Source organism: Orcinus orca, chromosome 17 (assembly GCF_937001465.1).
Source record: "Orcinus orca chromosome 17, mOrcOrc1.1, whole genome shotgun sequence".
Taxonomy (NCBI): Eukaryota; Metazoa; Chordata; class Mammalia; order Artiodactyla; family Delphinidae; genus Orcinus; species Orcinus orca.
The window spans coordinates 77,503,873-77,521,064 of record NC_064575.1 but is presented as its reverse complement, the minus strand read 5'-3'; the positions used below and the strand labels follow the sequence as shown (position 1 = coordinate 77,521,064).

The following is a 17,192-nucleotide window of genomic DNA, read 5'->3' as shown; positions in this document are numbered from 1 at the left end:
GCAAAATGCCACAGACTGGATGCCTCAAACAACAGAAATGTATTACTCACAGTTTTGTTGGCTGCTTAAGTCCAAGGTCAGGGTGCCACCATGGTCAGTTTCTGGTGAGAGCTCTCTTCCTGGCTTGCAGGCGACCACCACCTCCTTGCTGTGTCCTCATATGGCCTTTCCTGTGTGCACACATCAGGGGAAAACGTGAGTTAATACAGACAACCCACTTGCCCTAAAGCCCTGGTTATCATCCCACTTTGCCACAAGGTGGCAGTATTGGAGACCACTGGTGCTTCCTTTCGGCCCTTAAAGCAACAGTGGGAAAACAATGCAACATTAAAACACAGCTAGTACGTGATAACCAGCTTCCAGAGCGCAAACATAATAAATATTTTCTCACAAAGCAGAACCTGCTAGGAGTATTTGATGTGCTTTATAGCCGGGTATTACACGATAAAGGGACTGAGCGACTTGCTAGTTCCAGAGCAGCGCTCTCGAGAAGGAGGGAAGAAACGATTTGATTTATGTAGAAAAGGAGAAGCAATGGTAGGAGTAAAGAAGAAACTGTGCAGGATGTAAACATTAAAATAAAAGATTTGACATTAAAATTGTGGCCAATAAAAAGGAATGAGAGTCAGAAATCTAGTCCCATTAGACATAGAGAATAGACTGGTGGTTGCCAGTGGGGAGGGGGGTGGGAGAGGGTTGGACTGGGAGTTTGGGATGAGCAGATGTGAATTAGTATATATGGAATGGATAAACAACAAGGTCCTATGGTATAGCACAGGGAATTATATTCAATATCTTGTGATAAACCATAACGGAAAAGAATATGAAAAAGAACTTATATGTACGTATAACTGAGTCACTTGGCCGTACAGCAGTAATTAACACAACATTGTAATTCAACTATACTTCAATTTTAAAAAAAACTTTTTTTAAGGACATCTAATCTCATTATGTTTGGGAATCAACCTGTAATAAAGCCCAGCATAAAAATACCTCTTTAGTATACGGAGTCAGATATGCGGCAGATTGTTCATTTGTGAATTAAGCCAACAAGTATTTACTATCTTCCGTGCACCAGGCACAGGGTTGGAAACATCATGGGATAAGGTAAAAAGAATAGCAGGATTGTCCACAGCACGGCGGAAGCATCCAGGGAGGACCAGGAAGGCTTCTCCAGGGAGGGGACATTTTAGTTGAGCCCAGGGAAGTTGGCCTGTCCTGATGAGTGGAAGGCGGCGGGTCACAGGAAAGGGGCCTTGGAGAGGCGTGAGAGAGGCAGGAAAATAATCCAGATGGGAAGAGCAAATGCCCAGGGGTGTGAATACTGCGTTGGAATAACAACATCCTGTTCAGAAGACAGGAGAGAAGCTGACAGGGAAACGGGCCAGAAAGCCAAGCAGAGCTGCATTTGCCAAGAGAGCCTGAACGCTGCCGGCGACAGAAATCACCAGGGCCTTTCAGACCCAGCTGGTGCTCTTCAGAGAGTTCCTCTAAACACTCCTGAGGATTGACTGGGGTAGACGGAGAGCTGGAGAGGCCAGTCAGTGGGTGTTTGTCCTGGCCCAAGTGGCCCACAGGGACCTTGACAGTGAGGACGGAAAGCAGGTAGATTCACGGATATTCAGGAGGCCAGTAGAATGCAAAAGACAGCAGATGCCAGAGAAGTTCTGTTTTCTGGCTCGGGAAGAAGAAGAAGGCAGAGGTTGTGGTTTATTATAGGGAAAGAGTCCAGAGGAGCTCCAGGCATGACATCTCAGTGTCCTCTCCCTGTGGACTCCTGCAAACAGCACTGACTTTCCCAGCAATGATGTGGCAACACTCACGGAGTATTTGGAACCAGGGGAGCTTCCCTGAGGAGCTTGAGGGTTCGTCACCTAGACGTGGTTGACAGCCCATGTCTCTGACCTTAGTCTCCTTCTCTTGGCCAATTCTGACCGGTATCCTTTCACTGTAATAAACCACAACCGTGAGCATACCAGCTTTTTTGAGTTCTGTGAGGCCTTCTAACAAATCACTGGACCTGGGGGTGGTCTTGGGACCTCCCCAACTGCACAGGTAGAGAACACAACACTAATCACAAACTGGAGACCCAGTCAGAATGAAGATAATCATGAAAGTGACCCGGCACTGTACCAAGAGCTTAATAGGCGTTATCTTTTATAATTCTCAAAATAATCCATCCAATAGGAATAATTACTTCCATGTTATAGATGATACTGAGTCTCATATGTGTGTCCTAATGGATAAATCAAGCACCTTGCAGTTAGGAGTCTAACCAGATCTGACTTCAAACAGATGCTCCCAACATTAGGCATATAATGAAGTAGAAGGGTAAATATTTTTACTATTTTAAAAATAATTATTTAAAAAATAATTAATATTTTAATAAGATTCTGTTTCGTTTTGTTTTCTGGTCCCAAACTTCCTTGTACCTTGTGGTTCTTTCCCTGCATTTAAGCAGCAGGTAAACATTCAGTGTTTACGGGCTCAGGGAAGAGATGACCAAGGAGAATGCAGACAGAACGAAAGAAGCAATTTTGAGTGTTCAGGTTTTAAAGCCCAAACCCCAACAAAAGCACCAGAAGAATTCGTGGTAAGGACAGATTATGCTTTGGTTTCACTGACACCTCACGAAGCTCGCCTGGGCTGGGTAAGGACAGAGCTGGGGTGCAGGGACCTTGGGTCCTGCCACCACCCCTGCCAAGCTCGGGGGGGGGGGGTGTGATTAAGCCCCCAGGAGTTTAGAGAACCCAAGAGCAGGTGGCGCCTGGGGACCCCAAGCTGGGATGGTGTGGGAGCAGAAGAAACATCTGCATATGCCCGTGAGGCAGAGCACCGAGTCCCCTAAGCCTCGGTGGGGCAGCTCTCTGCTGCAGCCGTTCCCATTTCACAGAGAGCCAGAGGGCAAAAGGAGACTCACAGTCAGGGAGGAGAGTGGTGGAGCAAGAACCGAAGGCCAGGCAGGAATGTCATGTGCAGGGATGACAGTGCTGAGTTCCACCGATTCCTCCAAGCGGTTCCCTGGAAGTCAGCAACCCTCCCAGAGCCTCGATCCATCACCCAAGATGCCCAAATGGACTGAGATGACGTTTCCAACGCCTGAACCTAACAGAGGCTTGAAATCCTAACCAGATTCCGTTGTAGAGAAGCAAAGAAAGCTACGTTTCTGGCCCACTTGAGGTTTGAACCTAGATTCTTGCCTGCCGCCTAGGGGTCTCCATGATTGAGGAGTGGGTGGTCTGCCCTGAGGTTTCAGCACAAACCGGTGATAAGCACTGCACGACGTGAAACCCTTTCTCAGCTGCTCTGTGAAAGCAGATGGTTTCTTTGTGGGTGATACCCCATTGGTAACACTCTATTTAGTCTGCCAGGTCCCGGAGAGCATTCCTTTCTGCTTCCTCAGAACAGGTTCGTGGTGACTTCTCTGGTGGGACACCTAGGAGAACACCTGCCCAGCCCCGTCCGTGATGGCAGCGTTCAAAGTTAGGACGGCTGGGGCTTCCCTGGTGGCACAGTGGTTGAGAGTCCGCCTGCCGATGCAGGGGACACGGGTTCGTGCCCCGGTCTGGGAAGACCCCACATGCCGCGGAGCAGCTGGGCCCCTGAGCCATGGCCGCTGAGCCTGCGCGTCCGGAGCCTGCGCTCCGCAACGGGAGAGGCCACGGCAGTGAGAGGCCCGCGTACCGCAAAAAAAAAAAAGAGTTAGGACGGCTGAAGAGGGCTTCCCTGTCGAGGACTCCGGGGATTTCAGAAGAGCCCTGGACCGGGGGTCAGGAGGCCTGGGGCTCCCATCCGAGCTCTGCCATAATCAGCCGCGACCTTGGGCAAGCAAGTCAATCTCCCTTCGCCTCAGCGTCCTGTCTTAGAAGAGAGGCAGTAATTTCTTCACTGCTTAGTCACAGGAGTGAAGTGAGGGGGCAGTGAGGTCAGGAACTGAAACACTGGTCTAAGGACCAGAGAGCAGCTTGACGTGGTCCCGTCGTCCTTGCCCATCTTTCTTCTCAACTTCTTCTATCAGAGGTGTCAGGGCTGCATCTTCCTTTTTGGAATATGCCATAACCTCAGCTGTGGGAGAATGTAACAAGACACAGTCCCTGCCCTAAAGGAGCCCTCCACCTTACAACTCCCCTGCTAGACTCACAGCCAGTTCCAAACTCTTCCAGGGTCTACACCATGTGCCACAGAGCCTGACCCTGTGTCTCTCTCCAACCTCATCCCCTGGGATGTCACTTTGCTCATTCAGCTCCCCTACAGTGGCATCCACACCCCCCGCAAACGTTCACGTCTGTTCCAGCCTCACTCTTGCTGTTCCTTCTGCCCCAAACGATCTTCCCTCAGATCTCCCCACACTCCCTCACTCACTTTCTTTGGGTCTCTGAGCAACATCTGTGCCCAAAGTTTCCCCCATTCCCTTCCCTCGGCTGGCAAACAACAGTGCATCTTCCAGCTCTCAGACTGAACGCTGATCATATTCGTATTGGACCATCCTGTCTCCCCTCCGCCCCAGCACACACACTCCACCCCACCTCCCGTATTGGAAACCCAGCCTTCCCAACTGAACCCCTTCAGGCAGCAGAAGGACCTTGAATTTTAGGAGACAACGTTCAGCTCTTCTCTCCACCCCACTGTCCGCCACGTCTCTCTTTACCTCAGTCCTCCCTCTAATTGTTCCCAGCTCACAGCTTTCCCTGGGGACTTAAACACATTTAAGGGGAAGGTTTAAAAGAGCAACAGCAGCTAGTAGGCTGCCAGGTGACTCAGAAAAGACTCGGGCATCCCTAGTTCCCCTCCCAGCCCTATAACCAGCTCTGTAAATCACATTCGTTCACTGGGCTACCAACCTCTCACTCACAGAAACAAAGGGCTTCAACTGTAAGGTCCCTAAAGGCTCCTCCAGTTCTGGCAATTCCTTTACAATCTGAACACAACCAACCATCCGGCTTCTTCAGATACAATATTCCCTTGTCCCTCCACGCCACTCAGGATTCATCAGATCTGAAGTCACTTGTACTTTTTATACAATCAAGACCTAGAAAAGAAGATGGGCAAGTTATTGAGGAGGGGAAACACTGCTCTAATTTACTCAATCATGTCTGCCTGATACTACTTTTCCAACCTTGTGACCAAAGGCTGTTTCTCTAGACCAGCAATTTTCTTCGCCTCCAGGTTCAATGAAAGAAAAGAATTTTCCTTAGGCTAACTAAATTATGGAAGGATTTGGATTCCAGGCAGATCTTCTGCACACACATGGCTCCATTTGAAAGACTTGCCTATTGTTTTTGGAAGCCCTAAGAAAACGAAGCATATGTTCAACTTTTTTTTAATAGTCTCGTGAAAATGAGTCAGTTTATAGTGTGTTTTGAACGGAGTTCTACATTCCTGTGGGCTTATAGGAATTGAAATTGGTTAAAACCTACCTCCAGAGGAGCTGAGTAACTCAAACAACTCTGACGCTGATTTCTAAAAGCCACAACCAGAGTCTCGTGGTCCTGCGGTGGTTCGACCCTGACTTACCACGGGGACCTTCCCACAAACAGTGCTCAACTCTTCACGTGCTCTGTATCAGTTAGTGCTGGAACAGCCGGGAATGGAATAGCTGGGGGTCCTCACACATCGCCCTCTCTGTGTGGTCTACCTGCCCTAACACACGGCTCCCCAACTCCAGGTCATGGGCTCCCAAGGTGCATGTCCCAAGAGATTGTGCCAGGCAGAAGCTTATATTGCCTTTTAGGACCCAGCCTCAGACGCCGTGCCGAGGCAGTTCTGCCACGATCTTAGGAGTGAAAAACGTTGCCTGCCCTGTCAGCAAACAAAGGATGCTGCAGCCATCAAGCCATCAGCCACCGTAGGCACCATTGACAGTGAACGGGGGAAACTCAGAATGCAAACAAAAGGGCTGCCCACTGCCAAGCATCAGCCACCCCCAGCGGCGCACCCAGAGGGGACTCGGGATGGGAAAGAATAGGATACTGACCCTAGAGAGCTGAGGTGCACATCAAAGGAACGATTTCAATGAGTCCAGACTCTTGCATCTTCCCATACATAGAAAAGCGCTAAATTCATTAACTTGAGATTTCTGGGTTTTTTTAATTAACAGTAATCTTTTGATGTTCCAACTACCTGGTTTTTGTTGCAATACTCCTATATATCCTGGCTCCCCCCTTTACCCCTTGGGAACAGTCCCTTAGAGCTATCTGAGAGGCTGCCTCCCGGGCTTAAGTCCTCGGAAAGTCTGCCAAATAAAACATAATTCTCAACTTTTAGGTTGTGCATTTTTTTTCAGTCGACAGTCTGTTGGTCAAGGCAGTCCCAAAGGTCTGGCTAAGTTCAAGGGGAGGAAACGTAGACCCCACCTCTCAGCGGAGGAACATCAAATCCACATTGTAGGAAGAGCGTATGGGATTGGATACGTAGTGGTGTCGCCATCTTTGAAGAATTTAACCTGTACCACCCCCCTACCTGTCAGGGGGATATCAATGCCCCCAATTACGGATGAAGAGACTGAGCCTGACAAACGTGAAGTGACTTATCCCAGGGCCACACGGTGAATAAGTGACAGGGCCAGGATTTAGGAGAAAGGGAGCCTGGAGGATGGAAGGTTTGGGGATTAGAGGTGAGAAGCTCCCCAAGCATCCCAGAGTCCCCGCAAAGGTAAAAGGCAGGAGAGGAAATGCCAGGAGGCAGGGGCTTCAGCTAGCATCCCAGCACGAGAATGAGATCCACAGATACAGGAACTATCCTGGAGCTCACCTTTTTACCCCAGCAGAGTTCAGCACAGTGGGGACAGGCAGGGAAGCTCAGGTATTGGAATTTGCTCCAGCTTGAAGCTGAGGTATCTTGGTCAAGGCTCCTAATCTTTTTGAGCTTCAATGTCCTCATCTGTTAAGTGGTAAGAATAATTCCCTCCTAATAAGGCTTACGGGGGTTTCAAGATGCATGTGTGTGAAGTTCTTGATATATAGTAGGAAATCAGTTAAAGGTCACCATCATTATTACACAGACATTTACGTAACTGAAATCAATCAATAGGTTCTGGGAGTTAATGCTTGTGTTAATGCTTGGGCAGCCTCAGGTGAAAGGTGGGCTGGGCCCTCTAATTTTGGGGTTGATAAGGAGAACAGAGCTGAGTCTGAGTTGAAATGGTGTGAGGGAGAGAGTGGGCAAGTTTAGGAGAGTTGAAACAGGCACGAGTTACATGGGTGTGGACAGCAGAACCAGACAACTCTATTAAAACTTGGTCGAATTGCTTACTCTTTCAAAGCATTAGTTTCCTCAACTGTAAAAATAAGATAATGGTACTGACCTGATGATATTGGTATAGAAATGAAATAATCAATATAAACATCTAGCAAACTGCCTGACAGATAGCAAACTTTTAATAGGTGTTTGTTCTTTCTCCCTCTTTCCTTGATATCTGAGGAAGAATGGTGTTATACTGATCATTATATTAACTACTCGTATTCAGTAAATGTGTTGAGTTGGAATTACACCATACATCCCAATGAATCGGTTTGGGCCACACAGCCTGCATGCCACATGCATTAACTAAGCACCTACTATATGCCAGGCACCGTGGTGGCTGCCCAATGTACAACAGAGAAACCAAAACACAGCCATTGCCCTTGAGTTGGTTACTGTGGAACGGAAGACTTAGCAGGAACTTTCCAGTTACAGAAGAGAAACAAGCCTTTCATTTCTTCCTTGTCCTCTGCGTTGAAGTCTGGCTCTTACATGGTAAGTCTGTGATCTCCATGCATGTGATGGCAGGTGGTAGAGAAGGCACTGCTCATCCAGATCAGACCTCAGGATGGTTGTGGGCAACATCTTGTTGTGCTTCCCTGGCCTCCCCATCAACCCTCTGGGTTTCCAGGACACCTGGTAGCAGGACCAGCTGAAGGAGAATGGAAAAGTGCGTTGAGACCTGCCTCCTCACCCTGCTTTCCCCAACTTTTCTGCAGTGTCCCTCTCTCTGCCACCTTCTACTTAATGGCACAAACACCCTTGCATTTTCACTTCTACTTTACACCAAAAACCATCTCTCCACAAGAGACATGTTCACAATTTTACACATAAACTTCTGTAACTGCCATGACAACTCTGCAGGTTAGATTTCATCATCTCTTCTTTCCATGAGGCTCAGAGAGGTCAGGTGTCTGAAGGGGTCAAGCCAGCAAGTGGTGGAGCTGGGTTTGGATGCAGGGCTGCCCAGTTTCAAGTCCAACTTGGTATTAGTTCATTTCTGTTCATCTAGCATTTAACGCACACCTGCCTCATGCCAAGCACCAGGCAAACAGTGATGAGCAAGACATGCTTGCTGCTCCCCAGGGCTCACAGACTAGCAGGGAAGATGAGCACACCAGGAGGAATTTTAAATTTAGGATAAATGAGATAATGCACGTAAAATTCTTGTCGTGGTACCTGGAACATAGAAAGCTCTCGATCAACATCCGCTATTGTTACTATGAATATATGTGCAAGGGAATGTGAAGGGAAGGATGCCACGTAGCACGGACTAGGATAGGCAGCACAATCTTGGGTGCAGCACGTGGTTCTTCATCCTGGGTTATTTGTACTTTACCGCATTCTGCATTCAGTTTAGAGCATCATTTTGGAGAGACTCAGGGGAAGACTGGGACAGCCCCAGGTAGAATGCCTAGGAGTGATAAAACTTGAACGCTACCAAGGAGAACTCCTAAGAGAACTAGGCATGTTGAGCCTGATGCAGAGAAATCGAGGGTCCATTAGGAATTCCATGCCTGCTTATAAAAATGACCTGAACTAATACTGTTTGTGTTCTGACTTGGGCTGGGCTTGAGGAATGCTAAGATTCTCTTTCTAATTGTGAAATGGATGATGTGTCCCTGGTTAAAAGAATTTCAAGCATCCTCAGCTGGGGAAGAAGTATTTCAGGAGAGTCAGAGTGCCCTCCTGAAGCGTCTGGAAGTCCCTAAGTAGGAAGGTACATACTCTGCTTATAGGTCTCAGTGACAGGGGCAACCACGTGAATCATAAATTTTAAAGATATAGAATTTATCAAAGAAGAATTAGGAAGTTATAATAAGGAGAAACAAGAAAAAAAACACCTATAATCCTATAATAATAATCCCTATAATAAAGGGATTTTACACTTTACACCCGATACCAGCTCAACAAGCCTGGAGAAGTTATTCAACTTCTCCGAACTGCAGTTTCCTTATCTGTAAAATGGTCATGATAGTAATTACCTTGAAGAGTCACTGTGACAATCGAATTTTTTTTAATGTATTTAAGGGACATAATACATATGTATTTAATACATAACCCATCATCAAAAAAATTCTAATTTCCTTTCTTTTTCCCATTGTCTTTCCAAAACACCATAAACACTGAGTATTTTATTCTAATCTTTACTTTGTTATTTAAGCTTAATACTATTGCATATATATTTTTGTATCCTGTATTTTATTTAGTACATCATAATTATTTTATTATAAACATAATTTATAACATATTCTTCATGAACATAAGTTTCATGGTAGTGTAATGCTCTAGCCAGTGGATATATCATAACTAATTTGCTGCTGGTAATTAATACATTTCACCTATACTTATATAGAGAGAAGAACATTTTGTGAATAAGGACTTTTTTCATTTTGGATAATTTCTTTATGATGTATTTTCAGAAGAGAAATCACTGTACCAAAGAGTAAAAATAATTTAAAGCCTTTGATACATATTGCCAAATTCCTTTCCAATATTTCATTTTTATATATAAGCCAGTTTCACAATCAAGGTTTTGTCTGTTATTTCTAAAAATTTGTGGGCTGCTTGAAGACAGAGTTGTATATATCCTGTATCCCCACCTCCTATTACAGGGTACTTTTAATAAATATTTATGTAATGAATAAAAATGATCATGTCTATTCACATTCCCATCAGCATGAGAATGTCTGTTTGTTTCATTACATCCTTATTATAACTGAATATATGGAATATACTGAAACTAGGGGGAGAGGAGGTGGTGGATCCAGAGGACAAATTTCTAAATATTTGTCATGACCTTTCTAGAAACTCCTGGGCTATTTCAAAACTTATAAGAGCTGGCAGAACCCAAGTTTCTGACTTCTCTTTCAATATCTATCCTTCCCAACTTGTATGCACATTGGCAAAAGCACATACTTAGAAACAGTCTTTGACTATTAACAAAAGCAATGAGTTTTCTGCAAAATGTTTGTATCAGTCTGTACTGCTGTGTAACAAACCACCTCAAAACTTAGTAACTTTAAAAAGCAACCGTTTATTAAATTCAGGATGTTTCAAGTCAGTAATGATTAACCTGGCCTGAGTTGGGCAGCTCATCTGGTCTAGACCATGCCCACTCACATATCTGCAGTTACCTGGTCAGCTCCTGGCTTGGCTGGAGGCTGGCTGATGGAGGATGGCTCCTCTCACTCTCCAGCAAGACAGCCCAAGTTTGCTTACCCTGGCATCTGGAAGGGTTTCAAGAAATAGAGAGTGGAAGCCTGCATCACTTCTTGAGGCCTCAGCTCCGTCCTGGTACACCATCTCTTCCATGGCTTTCTATTGGCCAAACCATGTCACGAGGTCAGGCCAGATTCAAGGGGTGAGGGAATAGACTCCACCTCTTAGACAAAAGAGCTGCAAAGCCACAATGGACAGGAAGTGGGTGCAGGAAAGGATGGAATGAAGAATTTAGCCATTTTGTAATTGGTCGTTGTTTCCCTAAGTGGTAGAATAAATTGGTCTGCTGGGTGGATTACTTAATCTTGTCCAATTAGAACTTGAAGATTATTGACCTCCAATAATTTATATAGTGTCCTAGAGATTTAAAATATTTAAAACAGTGTTGTCGGGACTTCCCTGGTGACGCAGTGGTTAAGAGTCTGCCTGTCAGTGCAGGGGACACGGGTTCAAGCCCTGGTCTGGGAGGATCCCACATGTCAACTAAGCCCGTGCGCCACAACTACTGAGCCTGCGCTCTAGAGCCCACAAGCCACAACTACTAAAGCCCACGCACCTAGAGCCCGTGCTCCACAAGAGAAGCCACCACAATGAGAAGCCCGCGTACCGCAACGAAGACCCGACACAGCCAAAAAAAATAATAAAATAATTAAATAAATAAATTTATAAAACAGTGTTGCCTTGGCCAATTTTTGTATAATCAGCGCTTTAGGTTTGATGAGCAAGGACCATCAATTTTTAGGTGGAAGATGAGTCTCAATGAAGCTTAGTTGACAGGGAAGCTGGTAGAGCCAACCATCCTCTAAATCTCTCCAGCTCTGTGTCCTTAGCACAGGGGACGTTGCTCATCTCTTGGCTTTCAATAAATAGAAGCCACAATTCCATTCATTTCTAAACTGTGCTGCATTGCACACGTGTTCAGGGTTGGTGGGGGGAGGGGGATAAAATTAGAACAGACGCCGTCGCGAGTTCATTTTCACCTACCCTGGTTCTGTCAGGCTCTGCGACAACATTAACAGCCTGGATTCGTGCCGAGAGCTCGCAGCATCCTCCGATGGGCTCAGCTTTGCTCACAATTACTTGGGATCTATGAGATGTACTTACAGGAAGCAAAGGGAGACAAATCCCTCACCCCACCCTGCAAACTCTACTTGCCTGAAATTCCCCTGATGGGAAACCAAGCCATTCCCTTCACAGTGGGAAATCGGTTTTAAAGTGTGGACCACTAGGACCTTAATTATTATCATAACAATTAGATAATACACTATATAATTATGCATCTGTACATAATACATATATTCCTTTATTAGGAGACCAAGCCATTTCTTTCCCAGTAAGAAATCTGCTTTAAAATATAAACCACCAGGACTTTAATTATTGTTAATTTATTATAATTATCATTATACTAATTATACAATATATTATAGAATTATGTATCTCTGTATATAATTTATATTCCTGTATGTAATATGTATATATTACAACTAACCCTTGAAAAACATGGAGGTTAGAAGCGCCAACCCCCATGCAGTTGAAGATCCACGCATAACCTTTGACTCCCCCAAAACTTAACTAATAGCCTGCTGTTGGCCAGAAGCCCTACCAATAACATAAACAGTCCATTAACACATATTTTGTGTGTTATATGTACTATATACTGTATTCTTACAATAGAGTAAGCTAGAGAAAAGAAAACGGTATTAAGAAAATCATAAGAGAAAATACATTTATAGTGCTGTACTATATTTACTGACACCGTAATTTACGTTATCTGTTTACAAGATGATGTAAATATTCATCATCAATATTATCCATTATCAATATTATATGATACAAAACACTGTAGATGTTTTATGTATTACTAACACTAGACATCAAAAATGAAAAGATAATGTGAAAAAGAAACTCACATTTATCTACAAGTGTAACGATTCATGCATTGATAACAAAAAGCAGCAATCTGATTGCTTTATGGTAGTCTAGGGAATCGATATAACGCTTCACAGGAGCCTCGCCTTACACTAACCAATGCATCATTATAAAAATTTTATGGCATACAGTATTAGAGTCATATTCATAGTACAGTATTGGAAACTTTGTTGCATTTTTTTTAAAGACCACTTACTAGTGATATTAGGATGATAACACAGTTTCTCCAGTTGAGAGAGAGAGACAGGCATACTGTATGATAATGTAATTCTTTGAAAGCAAAGTTGTAAAACAATGTAATAATTATAAGTAATGTGTTACTACCGCATTATTAATTTTATATTAAATATCACTCACCTTATACTTATGTAAGGATAGGCTAGCATCACATATATTTTATGCATTCATGACACACCTTTTTCTTAAATTTTTTGAGATTTCTAGGCTATGCAGTTTGTGAGTGTTTTCAAATTGTTTCCAATCTCAAAAAATTTTTCAAAAACAAAAAGTCTCAAATCTCAAAAAAAAATCCTCATATAAGTGGACACTCACAGTTCAAACCCATGCTGTTCAAGGGTCAACTGTATATAATTGTTATAGAACATTAAGTAGTATATTACATAATTATAAAACATAATTCTTGATAATAATGAATTTTTTAATGGACAAAATATATGAAGCATTGGACATCAGGCAACAAAGAACAATGCCACCTGAGAGATGGGAAACAAATGAGGTGAGCCCCCCGATTGCCCCAGGACATTGACTTGTCTATGGCAGGGATTCTGTGCTTGACTGGTGATGTCTGACCTGGGCTCGGGGAGGCCAGCAACAGCCCTCAACCATATATTTCCCCGTCCTGTGTGACTGTTAAAATCTCTGACCTTCCCTACCTTCTTTCAGACCCTGGCTTTCAGGACTCCTCATTTTATATTAATACTACTTTACCTTGGACATTGCACACAAAACATTTTACATGCACTGTACCATTTGCTCCTCGTAAGTACCCAGTACATCAGCTACACGCTTTCAACTCCAGGTAACAGAAACACAGATTCACAATGGCTTAAACAATAAAGGGACTTATTTTCCCGGATGCAAAACATCTGGAAGTAAGGCAGTTTCACAAAGGGATAATTCAGTTCCTCGACATCCTCAAGGACCTAGGACCTTCCCATTTTCTCCTCTGTCACCCTTTGCTGGTCATCCTTGGACCTCATGGTCCAAGCTGGCTGCCACATGTCCAGACACTACATGTGAATACACAATGTTCCTCCAAAGGAACACCGTTCCCGAGCCTTTTTCTAGATCCCTGTGGCTGCAAAATACCTGAGCAGCCCCTCAAACCTACATCTGACTCCAGAGCTAGTGCTGGGTCAATATTATCTGTTTACAAGATAATAGGCCTGTGGCCTTTTTTCACTATTCCAAGCAGACTTTCAGATGACCCTGCCTTGGTGAAGGCTACTGATTTGTTGACTTCCTTTCAGCAGGGAATTTGACATAGTAATTACCGGGTTTGACTTCTTCCCTCCCCACACCCCACCCCCACCCCACCGTAGAGGAAGTTTAAATTTAGCTTCTACCTGCATTTCTCCTCTGTGACTGTGACTTTGGAGCAAATCTACTCAACATTCCATGGAAAACACTAATCGCGTCACCTAGTTTGGGATTCAAGTAGTTATCTGTTATTGCTGCTGCAGATGCTAGAACATACCTAACTATCGGGCTTGAGGAATACGTACTTTGCTTAGACTGTGACAGGGAGCCCAGCAAGGTGGGGCAGGTCTTCAAGCTGGCTGTCCCTGGCAAAGGAGGAATAGTCATCCTTGTTCAAGCTGGCGATATTCTGATGACAAAGCAGTATTCTTGTGCCCTGCTATAATGTAAGACCAAAAGCAAAAAAATGGATTAAATAAGTAAATGCCTATCATAACCTGTGTCACAGCCAACACTTGGGAGATGATATAAATGATAGAGCTTAGTGGTCCAGAACACAGACTCTGGCACCTCCCTGGCTCTGGTCCTTATTAGTTGTAAGATCTTGGCCAAGTTGATTAACTTCTCCATGCCTCACTTTCCTCATCTGTGAAATGGGACCAACAATAATAATATTATCTATCTGACAGAGCATGTAAAGCACTTAGAACTGTCCGCACAGCGTTAAGTGCTAGACATTATTATTACATTATGTTATCTCATTGATTTGAATGTTACTAACACCTCTGTAGGATGGCCGGAATTGGCACACAAGTAGCCACGCCCTAGAGCTGTTACAAGGGTGATAGGAGATGACTGGGGAGCATTCAATCAATGGTTGCAAAAACCAGTCCCCCAGGAGGGGACAGAAGCCACATGAGTAAGTGACCTAGCAGGTCATCCAGGCAAGCTGGCCCTCCTGCCTCCCAGCCCTGGACACAGTTTCTTCCCCTCATCATCTCTGTTTTGAGCCCATCATTCCTCTGCTCACATCCACCAGTGCTTCCCATTACACAGAGGATAAAGCGCAGCCCCCAGGCAGTTTACAATGACCTGGCTGTGGTCACCACTCTCACCTGTCTCCGGCTGCCCCTCCCCTCACTCCCGCTGGTCCAGGGCCTGTGGCCTTTTTTCTCTTCTTTCTACTGGTCAAGTTCATTCCCATCTTAGGACTTTTGCCCTGGCTGTTCCCTCTTTCCACAATCTTTTCATGACCGACTCCCTCATTGTTCAGAACTCACCTCTTTAAACACTCTTTTCCTGGTCACACACCCTTAAGTAACCATTAGTCACTAGTTTAATGGATAGCTTTGTTTTAATTAAGTACAATGTGAATGTACTTAATACCACTGAACTGTATATTTAAAAATGGTTAAGATGATAAATATTATGTGTACTTTACCACAATTTAAAAAACATTTTTAGGGGCTTCCCTGGTGGCGCAGTGGTTGAGAGTCCGCCTGCCAATGCAGGGGACACAGGTTCGTGCCCCGGTCCGGGAAGATCCCACATGCCGCGGAGAGGCTAGGCCCGTGAGCCATGGCCCTGACCCTGCGTGTCCGGAGCCTGTGCTCCGCAACGGGAGAGGCCACAACAGTGAGAGGCCCGCGTACCGCAAAATATATATAAATAAATAAATAAATAACATTTTTAGTACAACTTCCATCTTCTTTGCACCCTCTCTTTTTTTTTTTTTTTTTTTTTGTCTGTGCCATATGTGGGATCTTAGTTCCCCAACCAGGGATCGAACCCATGCCCCCTGCACTGGGAGTGTAGTCTTAACCACTGGACCACCAGAGAAGTCCCACACCCCCTCTCTCTTTCCCTCTCACTTGCTGGCTCTGATGAAGCCAGCTGCCATGCTACGTGAGTGAGCTTGGACGTAGGTCCACGCTTATTTAAGAGACACCTTAATTCTAGCCTATAAGAGACCCTGAGGCTGTGGACCCAGTTACGCCATAAACAGATTCCCGACCACGGAAAGTGAGATCATGAATGCTGGTTGTTTTATGCCACTAAGTTGTATGAATGAAGAATGTTGCCTGCTGTATCAGCAAACAAAGGATGCCGTGGCCACCTAGCCATAAGACACTACCTGCAGCCACTACAGTAAGCCTGAGGGGACTCAGAACAGGATACGTCCCTAAAGAGATAAGGTGCATATCAAAAGAATGATTTCAGTGAGCCCAGACTCTTGCAACTTTTTAGACTTAGAAGAGTGCTAAATTCATTAACTTGAGATGTCTGTTTTTTCTTTAATTAACAGTATTCTCTTGATGTTCTGACTACCTGGTTTTTGTTGCCAGAAGTCTTACCTACCCTGGCTCCTCCCTTACCTCCCTCACTTCTTTGGAACAGTCCCTCGGAGCAATCTGAGAGGCTGTCTCCCAGGCTTAAGACCTCAGTATGTCCGTCGAATAAAACATAACTCAACTTTTAGGTTGTGCTTTTTGTTTTTTCGGTCAGTTTTTTCCCCCATCAGGAAGCGAGAAGATGGGGGAAATTCCTGAGTTCCTTGGGAGATGAAAATAGGCTGCTTTACCTTCAAGCTGTTACTTATTCAGCAACTATTTTTTTGAGAAAGTATGGCAGAAGGGATAAGTTATTATCTCTTTCTGTCCAATCAGTGTGAGAAAGATCTAATCTTGAGTACTGGGCTTTGCTGCTCACTACCTGTTGGGCAAGTTATGTTAGTCTGTCTAAGCCTTGATGTCTTCATTTGTAAAATGTGGGTTAAAAATAGTTTCAATTGCACAAGGCCGTGTGAGGGATAAAAGAGATAATCATGAATAGTGCTTAGACAGCTAAGGCTTCTCACCTGCAAACGGGATGAAAAACCTCATCCTTAGGGATGAGGTTAGGTCAGGTATCCTTGGTCTAGCACCTGCCACAGTGAAGGGGTTTGCAGTGGATTGAATGGTGGCCTCACAAAATATAGGTCCACCCAGAATGTATGAATATGGCATTATTTGGAAAAGGGGGTTTTGCAAATATAATTAAGTTAAGGATTTCAAGATGAGATCATCCAGGATTAGGGAGGGCCCTAAATCCAATGACAGGTGTCCTTTTAAGAAGAGAAGGGGAGAAGATGCACAGAGGAGAAGGCCGTGAGAAGACAAAAGCAAAGATTGAAGGTACGCAGCCCCGAGCCAAGGAACGCCTGGAGCCACCAGCAGCTGGAACATACAAAGAGGGATTCTCCCCTAGAAACGTTAGAGGGAACTCTGGCCCTGCCAACACCTTGATTTCTGACTTCTGTCCTCCAAAACCATGAGAGAATACATTTCTGTTGATTTAAGCCATCAAGTTTGGGGTAATTTGTT

At 44.6% G+C, this 17,192-nt stretch overlaps 1 long non-coding RNA gene across 8 annotated transcripts in view; it reads right to left on the bottom strand.

Annotated features, from left to right (window-relative positions):
* LOC117199653 (uncharacterized) overlaps window positions 1–17,192 on the bottom strand; it is a 169,346-nt gene that overhangs the window by 41,586 nt on the left and 110,568 nt on the right. For 5 of the 8 annotated variants that reach the window (XR_007472791.1, XR_007472796.1, XR_007472797.1 and 2 more), the window contains exon 3: window positions 51–170. This is a non-coding gene — a long non-coding RNA (uncharacterized LOC117199653). Of the gene's footprint in view, window positions 1–50; window positions 171–4,841; window positions 5,030–7,731; window positions 7,892–17,192 lie in introns of all 8 variants that reach the window. The other 3 variants (XR_007472792.1, XR_004480934.2, XR_007472793.1) reach the window with 3 other exon arrangements.